General features: G+C 35.3%; 1 long non-coding RNA gene across 2 annotated transcripts in view; it reads right to left on the reverse strand.

Annotated features, from left to right (window-relative positions):
* LOC116466927 (uncharacterized) overlaps positions 1-15,393 on the reverse strand; it is a 73,494-nt gene that overhangs the window by 18,060 nt on the left and 40,041 nt on the right. For both annotated transcript variants that reach the window (XR_009213125.1, XR_009213126.1), the window contains exon 4: positions 10,621-13,554. This is a non-coding gene — a long non-coding RNA (uncharacterized LOC116466927). The remainder of the gene's footprint in view (positions 1-10,620; positions 13,555-15,393) is intronic.

The raw sequence follows: 15,393 nt of genomic DNA on the forward strand, positions 1-15,393 counted from the left end.
ATCTAGAACTAGAAATACCATTTGACCCAGCCATCCCATTACTGGGTATATACCCAAAGGACTATAAATCATGCTGCTATAAAGACACATGCACACGTATGTTTATTGTGGCACTATTCACAATAGCAAAGAGTTGGAACCAACCCAAATGTCCAACAACGATAGACTGGATTAAGAAAATGTGGCACATATACACCATGGAATACTATGCAGCCATAAAAAATGATGAGTTTATGTCCTTTGTAGGGACATGGATGAAACTGGAAAACATCATTCTCAGTAAACTATCGCAAGGACAAAAAACCAAACACTGCATGTTCTCACTCATAGGTGGGAATTGAACAATGGGAACTCATGGACACAGGAAGAGGAACATCACACTCCGGGGACTGTTGTGGGGTTGGGGGAGGGGGGAGGGACAGCATTAGGAGATATACCTAATGCTAAATGACGAGTTAATGGGTGCAGGAAATCAACATGGCACATGTATACATATGTAACAAACCTGCACATTGTGCACATGTACCCTAAAACCTAAAGTATAATAATAAAAAAAAAGAATTGGAATAATCATAGACACTGTTCCACAGAAAGTGGAAAACCTTCTTTCTGTGGCAGAAGTGTGTTGGGTGATTTTTTAAATCTCTACTTATTGTTTATTCTTTTGTCCTTGTGAGCACAGTCAAGCCATTATTTGTAGTCATAAGATTTCCAAGCCACAATTATCTTATACAATATTTTGTGCCATTTTATTTCTGGGAGAACAGGCTTAAGAATGAATAACAAGCAATTTATTTGGTTAATCGATATATTGCAAGATATCTACTTTATTTTCTTCCTAAAGCTACACAAACTATCCATAGCAACTTGGTACAGTAGCAGCAACACATGACCTGCTTCAATGCCTGTCTTAGCATCTCTCTACTACTTCCAGCTATGGTCATTTGAAGGCCACTTACATGCTATATTCTTCTGCTTGCGAAAAATGAGAAGCTTAGATGACAGCCATTTTAACCAATCAACCTTACTAGCCTTGCTCTAAGTTTATGGGAACAAGTCTTAAACTTCAAAATTAAAGGTAATACCACATATGGATGATTAGTGGTATAAATGGTTAGCAGTATAAGCAGTTAGCAGTAAAAACCTAGGTCTTGTCTCCAATGACCAATCCCCACTTCCTGCCAGAGTCCCAGTGACTGGGTCTGTCTATTTACTGTGCCTAATTGATTGCACATTCTTCATTCAATCATTTAAGAACTATTAATTGGCATCTACTTTGTGACAGGCATTATTCTAGGTAGGAGGAATACAACAGTAAGTAAAACAGACAAAAATCTCTGCCCTTAGGACTTTCATTCCAGTTGAAGAGGGAGACCAGCATAGCCAGAGCAGGGAGTGCCAGGGGGAGAGCAGCAAAAGATGGCATATTTCTTTACAAGAAGTAAAGAGGTTTAGTAAAGCAATGATTACATAAGCTCTGAGAATCATGGTAGGGAGTTTGGATTTTATTTTCAGTGGGATAAGAAGCTACTCGACAGCTTTGAGCATAAAAGTAACAAGACGTTGTTTACATTTTAAAAGAATTTCTTAGGCTGCCATGTGGAAAAACTAGAGTGGGAGCAAAAAGTAGAACTAGAAGGCTTTTGTAGTTGTGTAAGGCAGACATGACTATCGTTTAGACTAGGACAAGGCAGTTGAGATAGCAAGTGGTTGATTTTTGCTAGATGTTTACAGCAGAACTGATAGAATTTGCTAATGGATTGAATTTAGGGAAGGGAAAATAGAAATCAAGGATGATTCTTAGGTTTTTACCTGAGCAACTGCGTAAAAAGAGTGCCATTTGCTATAGAAACATGAAGTTTGGAAGGTTCAATTTTGGATTTTGGATATGTTAAGTCTGAGATGACTATTAGATATTCAAATAGAAGTGTCAAATTGGAAGTTGGATAGAGCCAGGAAGATGAGGAAGAAGATCATGCTGGAGAAAGACATTTGTGAGTCACCAGTGGGTTTGTGTAAGCTTTTAAGGAAATACATTTATCTGCTATGTTCTGAGGAAAGAAGAATTTATTCCCTTGTAATGCAACTATGGTATATTTCTTTGCCATGTAAGTCCCAAAACATACCCTGTATAGGTTATATTATGTTGATTGCAAGCAACAGAAACCACGTCTGAATAACTCAGGCCAAAAAAAAAAGGTAAAAAGAAAAATAACATTTATTAAAAGTAATCTTTCAGTTCTCACACTGAATGAAATAAAAAGTTGAAAACCTCAACTCAGGAAAGGTAGCAACCAAGGCCTCACCAGAGACCTTAGTGGTAAGAGTTTGAGAAACTGACATTAATAATATTAAGTTCCAATGACTTCAAGTCTACCCAAGTCATGATGGTGCCCTAAAAAAGCAGGTGAAGCACTGACTGTCCCTCATCTATTAAGCAAAGGAGCAGAATAAATCCTTGCTACTCAATATGTGGTCCTTGGGTGGACCAACAGCTTGTTTGGAATGCAGAATCTCAGATTGTACACTCTGGACCATCAATCAGAATTTTCATTTTAACAAGATCCCCAAGTGATTTATATGCACATTAAAGTTTAAAAAACATGGCCAGGTGCAGTGGCTCACACCTGTAATCCCAGCACTTTGGGAAACTGAAGCAAAAGGATCAATTGAGCCCAGGAGTTCAAAACCAGCCTGGACAACATCGCAAGACCCAGTCTCTACAAAATAATTGAAATATTAGCCAGGCATGGTTGTTTATGCCTGTGGTCCCAGATACTCAGGAGACTGAGGCAGGAGGATTGCTTAAGCCCAGGAGGTAGAGGCTGCAATGAGCCAAGATCGTGCCACTGCACTCCAGCCTGAGTGACAGAAAGAGCAAGACGCTGTCTCAAATATAAACAAATATATTGAAAAACAAAGCTTGAGAAATTCATAACTAAATGATTTTTCAGCCATAAAACACTCTGATTATCTGAATTGAGCAGGTATTTTCATGCCTCAGTTAATCAACTACATTATGGAAGGCTATTTGGATTTCTTCCCATAAAGTTTATTTAAATCAGAATTATAAGCAGTTTTAAATCAAATGATCACAAAATGTTAAGTTGTTTACTTAGTGTATAACTTGGTTATAATAATATGCTATGGCAACATATAGACTTCTTGTGCCTCTGATGACCTTTTTTTCAAGGAAGTTCAGAGTTGCTTTTGTGGCAAACCTACTCTGGTGACTGACAGATTTATTGTAATTCATTTAGTCACTTAAGATTCATAGATTTGATAGTCTGATTATGTCAAATTGCTCTAAAGTAGTCTTTTATTTATACTACATAGCTGCTTTCATTGATCAGAATTCTGCATTTGCAGCACTCTTTTTTCATATTCTTTTCCTCACTTTTATGACCAAGTTCTTGGGAATTCACACTATCTACCAAATATTATAAAATTATAAGTATGAGAGGACATCTATAAGTATTAATGTCATTGATTGAGGAAAAGGAGTGCCAATTTTTATTTGATGGAAGTAAACATTGGCAGCTCATTAAAATTTTGGCTCAGAATTGTGGTCCAGAAAACCAATAGGTCTTGAAATGGAATGCAGACCTGCCTATGAACTCATAATCCCCCCACATAATTTCCATGATTTCTTAAATAAGCTTGTCTAAAGAATCCTCCTAGAAATATATCTAGTAGATATGCTTTAAGGGAAATCTGTCAAATTTTTAAAGTAGATTAGCTATTATAATTACCCATTAACATCATTTTGTGAAATGTAGCCCTTAAACCTCTTATATTTGAATCACCTTGGAAGCTTATTAAAATATAGATTCTATGCCCATTCCAGACCTACCAAATTCAAACCTCAGGGGGTGAGGTCCAGGAATCTGCATTTAAAAATAGTTCTTTAGGTAGTCTTATGCACACTAAAGTTAAAGAATCACTTTACTAAACATCACATTTTCAAGTTTAGTTTTCCACTGACATTAGCGTCAATTTCCAACAACTGAGCAAAGCGTTCACCTTTATTGTTTCATGTTATATTTGCTCAGACTCTCTGAGCTTCACATGGGAATGACATTTTGACAAGTACATGGCTTAATTTTTTTTCTATTTTTCCAAAGGCTTTAAACAAATATTGTTTCTTGACAACTCATTAAGACAATATGTACCAAGACATAACATTTCCAGAACACCTAAGAAAATTGCCTTGGTCAGGATGGGGAATCAATTTCTATAGAGCATCACAGATCCCTCATATGTGGGGGAGGGAGGAAAAGAAAAGGAAAACTATGAAAAGTGATCAACTTAATTTAATATTTCAAAATAAAAAATACATCTGCTTTAAAATTTAAGAACAGAAAACTTTCCAAAATTGATGCAACTGTATTATTTTTCATCATACTTGCTTATTAACTCCATAATAGAGAGAAGGTGGAAGTTCTTTCATTATCTTACACCCCATATAAAACAATACGGATATCTCTATAGTGGCTCTAGCATGCTTACCACATAGTACATGTAGAAAATACACAATATTTGAATGAATAAATGGCATACACAATATGTACATTGTACATACTTTTTTGTAATCTGATTTTCTCCTTTATCAATAGACCATAGAATTTTTCTATAACAATAGATTATAATATTCTATTATATGGATGTACCATAATTCATTTAACTTATCCTCTGTTGGTGGACATTTACTTTCAATTTTATACTACTAAGGCAATTCTGAAATAACCAATTGTAGAATTATCTGGTGATTTGAAGGAAAATTCCTGAAGAAGAATTGCTGAGTCAAAGCTAATATACATTTAAAGTTTTGATACATGTTGTCCTCTTGAAATGCTGTTCAATGTCATTAAAATGTAAAACTCACATTTTCCCACAACATATATTTTTATCAATCTAATAGTCAACAAATGTAACTTCATTATTTTACTCACATGTATTTAATTTTTAGTAAGAACATGTCTGTTTTTTAATATTACCACACTTACAATTTTTCTATGAATTGCTTTTTATGATCTTTAACTCATGTTTCCAATGAAATAAAACAGGAAACATTATTTTGACTTTTTTTCAGAGCTGACTTATTTCTTTTTATATATATATATTTTTAAATTATACTTTAAGTTCTAGGGTACATGTGCACAACGTGCAGGTTTGTTACATATGAATACATGTGCCACATTGGTGTACTGCACCCATTAACTTGTCATTTACATTAGGTATATCTCCTAATGCTATCCCTCCCCCCTCCCCCCACCCTACAACAGGCCCCAGTGTGTGATGTTCCCCTTCCTGTGTCCAAGTGTTCTCATTGTTCAATTCCCACCTATGAGTGAGAACATGTGGTGTTTGGCTTTTTGTCCTTATAATAGTTTGCTGAGAATGATGGTTTCCAGCTTCATCCATGTCCCTACAAAGGACATGAACTCATCATTTTTTATGGCTGCATAGTATTCCTCAGAGCACAGTGCAATCAAACTAGAACTCAGGATTAAGAAACTCACTCAAAACTGCTCAACTACATGGAAACTGAACAACCTGCTCCTGAATGACTACTGGGTACATAACGAAATGAAGGCAGAAATAAAGATGTACTTTGAAACCAACGAGAACAAAGACACAACATACCAGAATGTCTGGGACACATTTAAAGCAGTGTGTAGAGGGAAATTTATAGCACTAACTGCCCACGAGAGAGCAGGAAAGATCTAAAATTGACACCCTAACATCACAATTAAAAGAACTAGAGAAGCAAGAGCAAGCACATTCAAAAGCTAGCAGAAGGCAAGAAATCACTAAGATCAGAGCAGAACTGAGTGAGATAGAGACACAAAAAACCCTTCAAAAAATCAATGAATCCAGGAGCTGGTATTTTGAAAAGATCAACAAAATTGATAGACCACGAGCAAGACTAATAAAGAAGAAAAGAGAGAAGAATCAAATAGACGCAATAAAAAATGATAAAGGGGATATCAGCACCGATCCCACAGAAATACAAACTACCATCAGAGAATACTACAAACACCTCTACACAAATAAAACTAGAAAATCTAGAAGAAATGGATAAATTCATTGACACATACACCTTCCCAAGACTAAACCAGGAAGAAGTTGAATCTCTGAATAGACCAATAACAGGCTCTGAAATTGTGGCAATAATCAATAGCTCACCAACCAAAAAGAGTCCAGGACAAGATGGATTCACAGTCGAATTCTACCAGAGGTACAAAGAGGAGCTGGTACCATTCCTTCTGAAACTATTCCAATCAATAGAAAAAGAGGGAATCCTCCTTAACTCATTTTATGAGGCCAGCATCATCCTGATACCAAGGCCTGGCAGAGACACAACAAAAAAAGAGAATTTTAGACCAATATCCCTGATGAACATCGATGCAAAAATCCTCAATAAAATACTGGCAAACTGAATCCAGCAGCACATCAAAAAGCTTATCCACCAGGATCAAGTGGGCTTCATCCCTGGGATGCAAGGCTGGTTCAACATACACAAATCAATAAACGTAATCCAGCATATAAACAGAATCAAGGACAAAAACCACATGATTATCTCAATAGATGCAGAAAAGGCCTTTGACAAAATTCAACAACCCTTCATGCTAAAAACTCTCAATAAATTAGGTATTGATGGGACATATCTCAAAATAATAAGAGCTATTTATGACAAACCCACAGCCAATATCATACTGAATGGGCAAAAACTGGAAGCATTCCCTTTGAAAACTGGCACAAGACAGGGATGCCCTCTCTCACCACTCCTATTCAACATAGTGTTTGAAGTTCTGGCCAGGGCAATCAGGCAGGAGAAAGAAATACAGGGTATTCAATTAGGAAAAGAGGAAGTCAAATTGTCCCTGTTTGCAGATGACATGATTGTATATCTGGAAAACCCCATCGTCTCAGCCCCAAATCTCCTTAAGCTGATAAGCAACTTCAGCAAAGTCTCAGGATACAAAACCAATGTGCAAAAATCACAAACATTCTTATACACCAATCACAGACAAACAGAGAGCCAAATCTTGAATGAACTCCCATTCACAACTGCTTCAAAGAGAATAAAATACCTAGGAATCCAACTTACAAGGGATGTGAAGGACATCTTCAAGGAGGACTACAAACCACTGCTCAACGAAATAAAAGAGTATACAAACAAATGGAAGAACATTCCATGCTCATGGATAGGAAGAATCAATATCGTGAAAATGGCCATACTGTCCAAGGTAATTTATAGATTCAGTGCCATCCCCATCAAGCTACCAATGACGTTCTTCACAGAATTGGAAAAAACTACTTTAAAGTTCATATGGAACCAAAAAAGAGCCCACATTGCCAAGTCAATCCTAAGCCAAAAGAGCAAAGCTGGAGGCATCATGCTACCTGACTTCAAACTATACTACAAGTCTACAGTAACCAAAAGAGCATGGTACTGGTACCAAAACAGAGAGATAGACCAATGGAACAGAACAGAGCCCTCAGAAATAATACGACTTATTTCTTATTTATTTTTTAATTGACAAGTAGAAATTGTATATATTTATGATGTACCACATAATGTTTTGATACATAAAACAGGAAACTTTACATTTTAATTAGTAACTATAACACTACAATGTTATCTGTGTTGTAATTGGATTTTTTCCTTTATCTAACTATAACACTAACTTCAATGTTATAACCACAAAATAAGGAAGACATACATAGAGAACTGAAATCAAATAAAAATTGAGAAAGACATATATATATATATAATGAGACAGAGACAATGAAAGATAGTGAGGGAGGGAAGAATAAAGTCACAAAAGCAGAGGGATACATCAAAATGGACATGGAAATAGAGAACACAAAACGCATATACATCTACACAGGAAGAGAGAGAGGCAGACACAAAGACACACAGGAATATTCACTGATAAAGGCATAGACAGAGATCAAAATAAACAGAGACTCTCAAATAAAAATAGATTGAGCACAGATGAAAAAGCACACATACAAGAACACAGGAAATGACATATAATCAGATGTGTATACACAGTTTTATAGAGTGAGAAAGTCGCATTTTTAAAATACAGCACAAACACACAAAGAAAAAAATACCAAAGACAGACATGCAAGAAAAGATGTTCAGAAAGACAGACTTAGCAACATGGGGATAAAAAACTCAGAGAGGAGACACCTTTCATAAATTAAAATTCTTAAAATATGGTTTTTAAAGATACATGTACTAAGGGTTTTAAAATTACTTAGCATTACCACCCCCAGAAGCAAAAGTTAAGGTAATATTTCTTGCTCTTCCTCTGCAGATCAGATAAGCCAAAATCAAGATCCAAATATAATCACACACCTAAATGTATCTCTTTATTCTGGAAAAAATACTAAAAAAATGAGCCCTATTAATAAATCGTTCACTGTTCCCCCCACCCCTGCAAAAAAAAAAGCACAAAGTTTGATTTGGCTAGTCAACATACATGCACCAACAATTTATCTATTGTCTTTCTTATTTAGACATAGTCATGGAATATGAAAAATAACTTTAAATAATGTGTAAGCCCTATATAGAGAACCACAGGTATCACTAAAGCTACATCTGTCACCAAATACTAATGCCAAAATGATACTAACAACTATTAATTTCTGAATTACCATTGGGAAGGAGAGAAAGGAAAAAGTGAGACAACAGCTAAATTAACTTACATTCCCACCAACAGTGTATAAGTGTTTCCTTCTCTCTTCTGTTTCATCAGCATGTGTTTTTTTTTTTGACTTTTTAACAATAGCCATTCCAACTGGTATGAGATGGTTGGAAAGCAGTCTGGAGATTTTTCAAAGAATTTAAAACAGAGCTATCTTAGACCCAACAATCCTATTATTGGGTATATACACAAAAGAAAGTAAATCATTCTACCAAAAAGACACATGCACTCATCTGTTCATTGCTGTGCTATTGCCAACAGCAGAGACACAGAATCAACCCAGGTGCCTGTCAGTGGTAGACTGGATAAAGAAAATATGGTGCATATACATCATAAAATACCATACAGCCATAAAAAAGAATGAAATCATGTCTTCTGTAACAACACAGATAGAGCTGGAGGCCATCATCCTAAGCAAATAAATGCAGGAATAGAAAACTAAATACCACATGTTCTCACTTATAAGTCAGACATAATATGGGAACAATAGATGCTGTGTGCTACTAGAGGGTGTGCAGGGAGGTTAAAAAACTACCTATCAGGTACTATGCTCACTATCAGGGTGACAGGATATGTACTCCAAACCTCAGCATCACACAACATTACCATATAAGAAATCTACACATGTATCCCCTGTATCTGAGATAAAAGTTGAAAATTTCTTGAAAAAGTGAATACTAAAAAAAGAAGCAAAATAGCAACTGATAATCAAGCATCTGACAAGATCACAGTAAAGTTAATCTAATTAATTTCAGTTCAAGTCTCTGAGAATAAAGAAAGTTCAAAAACCTCTGGTTGTTATAACCACCTTATTATTGAGTTTATCAACAGTGTGGAAATTCTATCACTTATCAATCAACTATTATGAATGGCCAAAAACAAACAAAAAGAGGTAACTAGAAAATCATCAATTCAGCCTTACCATACAAGATGCCGCCAAAGTATTGCAAGGATGCATAAATATTTTGAAATATGTTTAAATAATGTGTCCTGACTGCCAGTAAAATTTTTTTCCAAGCAAATGTTATTAAAAAATGTTTGGGCTATCCATGAATGTTTTTACAAGCATTCCTACCAGGCAACTACTGAAACCTCAGAAAAAACTCTGGCCAACAGAAGAACTCTTAAGAAAGAAGCACTGAATAGAAGGTGATCTAAGGAAATGTAGACAGGATATTTGAGCTATTAAGATGGTCCAGAAGTAAATGCATGTTTCATGAAAGCATTTGAAATGAATAGTTCTGGCCGAAAAAAAATTAAACACATTTAGACAGTGAAGACACACCCAACAAAAATGTTTGTTTGTTGATCCTAACATTTTATTTTGCATGTACTTGCCAGAGCAGGAATTGACCAAAATAAGATAAATGCAAACATCTCACAGAAGGAAAAATTATAGTAAATTAGTAAGTGTAAAAAAGATGAGAAAATTTGCTTCCTGAACATAGAGCAAAAATCAGATATTTATTACTTATTTAAAGTAATAATTTTTCCAGCATAAGACCAGAAGCACAAAAAGTACTTAAATATCTATTATATTATACATTACTATAAATTTTACATTCACAAAATGCTGTATCATTCCTTCAGTTAACTCACATAACACTTCTCTGAGAAAAGCTGATAAGAAAGATTATTATCCTCATTTTACAGATGAAATCATATTTGCTGGATAAGCCTGTTCTTAGTCTCTTATATCACATTTGCCTCTTGGCATTATAAAATATACTTTTAAAATACTGTTTTTGTTATTTTAGAAAAAGCTTTATGGCATACAATATTAACAAGTATTAAGAAAATAACTTACATGATAAAGGAAAAAATTAGGAATTTGTAGGAAAATATAAAAGCTTATTTATTAACACATATCTTTAATTACAATTGTTAGAATACTTACTGTCCACACTTTCTTTTCTTCTTCTTTTTTTTTTTTTTGAGATGGAATCTCGCTCTGTCACCAGGCTGGAGTGCAGTGGCACGATCTTGGCTCACTGCAAGCTCTGCCTCCCGGGTTCAAGTGATTCTTCTGCCTCAGCCTCCCAAGGAGCTGGGACTACAGGCCTGTGCCACCACACCCAGCTAATTTTTGTATTTTTAGTAGAGATGGGTTTCACCATGTTGGCCAGGATGATTTAGATCTCTTGACCTGTGATCCACCACCTCAGCCTCCCAAAGTGCTGGGATTACAGGCGTGAGCCACTGCTCCTGGCCCACACTTTATTTTCATCCTATATCATAATCATCATCATAAGTCCTAAAATACATAAAGCCCTGTTTATTTTTCCAATTTTCTCTCTTAAGTTCTTGATATAAACTGGACCTAAATCATAAATGTCATATACAGAAGTTCACACTTGAAAGAATTTTCTCTTATTTGACTTGCCTAAGTTTCCTGATCTCCTTTCACATCTGCTTTTTCCTTTTTCCCTCCCATCCCTTAAATGCCATCAGTTCGTAGGTTCTGGCATCAGTTTGTTCTTCCATGCTATTTTGCTAACTCCAGACACTTACTTGCAGGGCTTCTACTGATCCCACTTAGGCCATGGCGGGTTGAGAGCAGAAGGAGCATACCTTTATTTCTGGCCTCACTTGTCTCCCAGCTCCAGTCCTAAATTTCCAAGTGCATGATGGAGATCTCCACTTGTTCCTCATTAGTACATCAAACTCAAAATATCTAGAAGACTATTCACCAACTTTTCACCAATAAACTTAACTTTCTAATTTCCATGATGACAATATTATTCTTCTAATCACCTCTTTAAAAAAGTCTCCCCAGCTCCTGTGTCTCTAAGTCCAACTGCTAAATCGTATTGATTTTTACCTACTCAATATCTATAACACTTGTATTAGTCCATTCTTGCACTGCTATAAAGCAATACCTGAGGCTGGGTAATTTACAAATAAAAGAAGTTTAATTGGCTCACAGTTCCACAGGCTGTGCAGGAAGCATGACTCTGGCATCTGCTTGGCTTCTGGAGAGGCCTCAGGAAACTTACAATCATGGTGGAAGGCCAAGGAGAAGCAGGCATGTCTTATATGGCCAGAGCAAGAAGAAGAGAGACAAGTAGGAGGTGCCATACACTTTTAAACAACCAGATCTTGTGAGAACTCATTGACTACACAGTACCAAGGGGGTATGAACCCCAAATATCTAAGACAGGTCTCAGTCAATTCAGAAAGTTTATTTTGCCAAAGTCAGGGACACATGCCCCTAATACAGCCTCACAAGGTCCTGGTCCTGACAACATGTGTCCAAGGGGGTCGGGGCACAGCTTGGTTTTATACATTTTATGGAGACATGAGACATCAATCAGTGTATGTAAGATGTACATTGGTTTAGTCCAGAAAGGCAGGACAACTTGAAGTGGGAAGGGTGCTTCCAGGTCATAGGTAGATAAGAGAAAAACCAAATGGTTGCATTCTTCTGAGTTTCTGATTAGCATTTCCAAAGGAAGCAGTAAGATATGCATTTATCTTAGTGAGCAGAAGGATGACTTTGAAAAGAATGGGAGGCAGGTTTGCCCTAAGCAGTTCCCATCTTGACTTTTCCCTTTAGCTTAGAGATTTGGGGGTCCCAAGATTTATTTTCCTTTCACATTTTAACCCTTTTCTTTTTAAAATCCTCTGGAGAAATCATTTTAGAAGAAAATGAGTCTCTGCTCTCAGACTTTATCTGATCTCTCATGGCTAGGATGGTTTATTTGTAGAAGAGTAAGTCCCACATTATTAGAAAAGCTCATTTTTAGCAGGTTGTGAAGTCTCATGTCCTATGAAGAGAAAATAGGGGGAGGAAGGGAGAAAAACAACAACAAACAAAAAAGAAAAATCCTAGAAAATCAATACAGGCCATATTACTGTGAAGTCCATATTATCAGTAGGCAGTTATGAAAGTGGCTTATGTATGTAAATAGGTTGCTGTTATTTTCTTCTGAAGCTTAAGTTGTCTACCTTTAGTTCATAGGGCTTTAAGAAAGCACAGCTTAGTTTTCAGTTATTTCAAATTAGGAAAAATAGGAGAAAAAAGAAAAATAAAGATGAAAAAAATTGAAAACATTATTTTGGAGACATCACCAGGAAAAATTTTAGAATTCAGTCCAACTGTAGAAAATAATAAAAATTGAAAAACATTAAGCACGTCTAAAATCTAATGACAGGTGTACTATACTTTTTGAAACATAATTTTTCTCTCTTCAGGTTCCTATTTTTACTAAAGACAAATCATGGTAAGACTGATTTACTTTATTATACTTGGCCTATTTGTATAAAGTACAGCAAGAATAATTATTTTCACATAGGCTTTTTTATGGAACTTTGTTTCATAGAAGAAATCTCAGATAAGACTTTTTTAAAGTCAAGCTCAGCCATGGCTTTGTACCATCAAATGCCTTTGAGCTGGGTAAATTCCCCTCCTCTTGAGATCCCAAGATAACTTGGGTCTCCTGGACCTATCAGAAAGTGAAATTCTTTACTTACCACAGGTCAGGAACCCTATACAGGGACTGTGTAGACAAGATATGAGGCCATTGTTCCCAAGGGGTTTTTATTGGCTCTATTTAACTCAAGTTTGATTCCTTAAAGGAAATCACACCATTCCAGTAAAATAACCAGTTTCTCCAATAGTGTCCTGTTGCAAAATAAAACATTCTTATTGCACTTACGCAAATAACTATGTTGCCATAAATTAAGAATACTCACAAATAGTTTCCACATTCTGGAGAAATCAGATTGAGAGGGAGAAATCAGATTGAGAGAGAGAAATCCAAATTTGTTTACAGGAGTATACTCAATTGCGACAAGCTGTAAATAAGTAAAAAGCAAAGTTTTCTTGACTCTGGAAAAGAAAACAAAGAATCATCAATGTTTTAAGCTTTTTTAAAATGATTACTTCACTCTTCTGAAGTATTTGGTCTTTACATCTCTCTTTACATTGGTCTGTGATTATATTTGGGTCTTGATTTTGGTTTATCTTGAATTGGAAAATAAATGGGGCTTCAGTCTTCTATTAGTTCAGTCCATGCAGTTAACTCCTGTTCTGCTTGACATTCATGAATATTCCATCTCTCCATGAGAGTCCTGAAAGTTTTCCTCCATTCTAATGTCACAGTCTCCAAAGTTATCAGAACTCTGCATTCAAGAACACCTTTTAGAGCTATAAAAGCTGATTATAAAACCACCTTCTAAAGAGGACCAAAACAAGAAAATAATTGTCCATGGATGACAAAAAGTTTTAGTGCACCCACAGTCAAAGACACAACTGGCAAGGAAATTTGTTACTGCTGCGGCACATAATAATTTAACATAACAGTTATAATTATTACTAATAACATACACTAAGTCATATCAGAAATATAGGAGTTTCCCACAATTTTAAAACACATACCAATAACATATTTATACGAATACAGTCTAAAGAGAGCCAAACGCCATCATTTCATATTTGACAATACTTCCTGTAGGATTTTTACATCAAGTAAGTCGTATATGTCATTTTTGGACTTTAGGGAACCTAATATCTTAAAGGAATAATTAGGTCAGAAAAAAGACATAATTTATAATTTGATTTTAGAAAGTTTGTCAAATATCAAGGTTTAAAATGCTCGATATCATAAAATAGGGTCACAGGTCATTGTAAAATAAGTCATTAATTTAACCAAAGTGATAATTCAAAGATTTCAAAAACAAGGTGAAAACTGTTATTCTTAGAGAGAGGAGACTTAATTTTCCAAACAATAATCCCTAATAAAAACAGCATGAGGCCAATTAAATTTGTTTTTCAAACTTTTATAAACAATCTATAAAATTTTAATCATCTTGACCATACAATATAATTTCCATAAGCCTTTTACAACCTTTATAACCTTTATTAAGGAGTGGGTTATTGCTTCAAGAAAACCTTGTTAATATGACATAGGGGCCCATATACTGATCTTGCATCAGTGTGCCTTTGACATTAATGGTTAATTTATAGGGAAATCAAACTTATTTTATGTGTCAAAATCAGCCCTTACAATATCACCCACCTCTTCCATTATAGTCCCTGATCCTTAGGAGCCGAATATCTTTAATTTCTGGCCTTGTGTCTCACGAACCCAATTTATTTTGACTGGCATCTTCCACTGGGTCTGAAGATGAGGCTTTAACTACTTGTCAGTGTTAAGATTTAGAAGGACTTGATGTCCTTTTTAGACCCAGGAGTCAAAGCCCTGTAACTTACTTAATGGCACAAGGACTTTAAAATCACATACAGAAAGTTACACAGATGTAATAATCTTAATTTTAAGAAAAATTTTTAATCTCAGTTTTTTCTAAGCAAACCAAACTTAGTAATAATGACATGGGAATTATTTTGATAAAGCATAAGATCTAATTATCAGGCCAGTTACCCAAAGGCAAAATAAAAGACCTTCTGCAGTGCAACTGCTGTCCCCTATGGGGAATATTATGTTGGAAGAAAACATTTCCTTTAGATCTCTAAGATAAAACTTTTTCTTTTCTTTTCTTTTTTTTTTTGCATCAGGCCACAACAGTTAGAAACTGAAGGAAAAAAAAACTTACAGGAATTGAAAATGAGTTAAAGGATAGAGTTTGAGTTCAGGTCTTTTAAAAGAGGAGAGAAAGCTGAAAACAGCAAGATGCAATAAAAGTTAAACTTTTCATTAAAAAAATTATA

Source organism: Hylobates moloch, unplaced genomic scaffold (genome assembly GCF_009828535.3).
Source record: "Hylobates moloch isolate HMO894 unplaced genomic scaffold, HMol_V3 SCAFFOLD_4, whole genome shotgun sequence".
NCBI lineage: Eukaryota > Metazoa > Chordata > Mammalia > Primates > Hylobatidae > Hylobates > Hylobates moloch.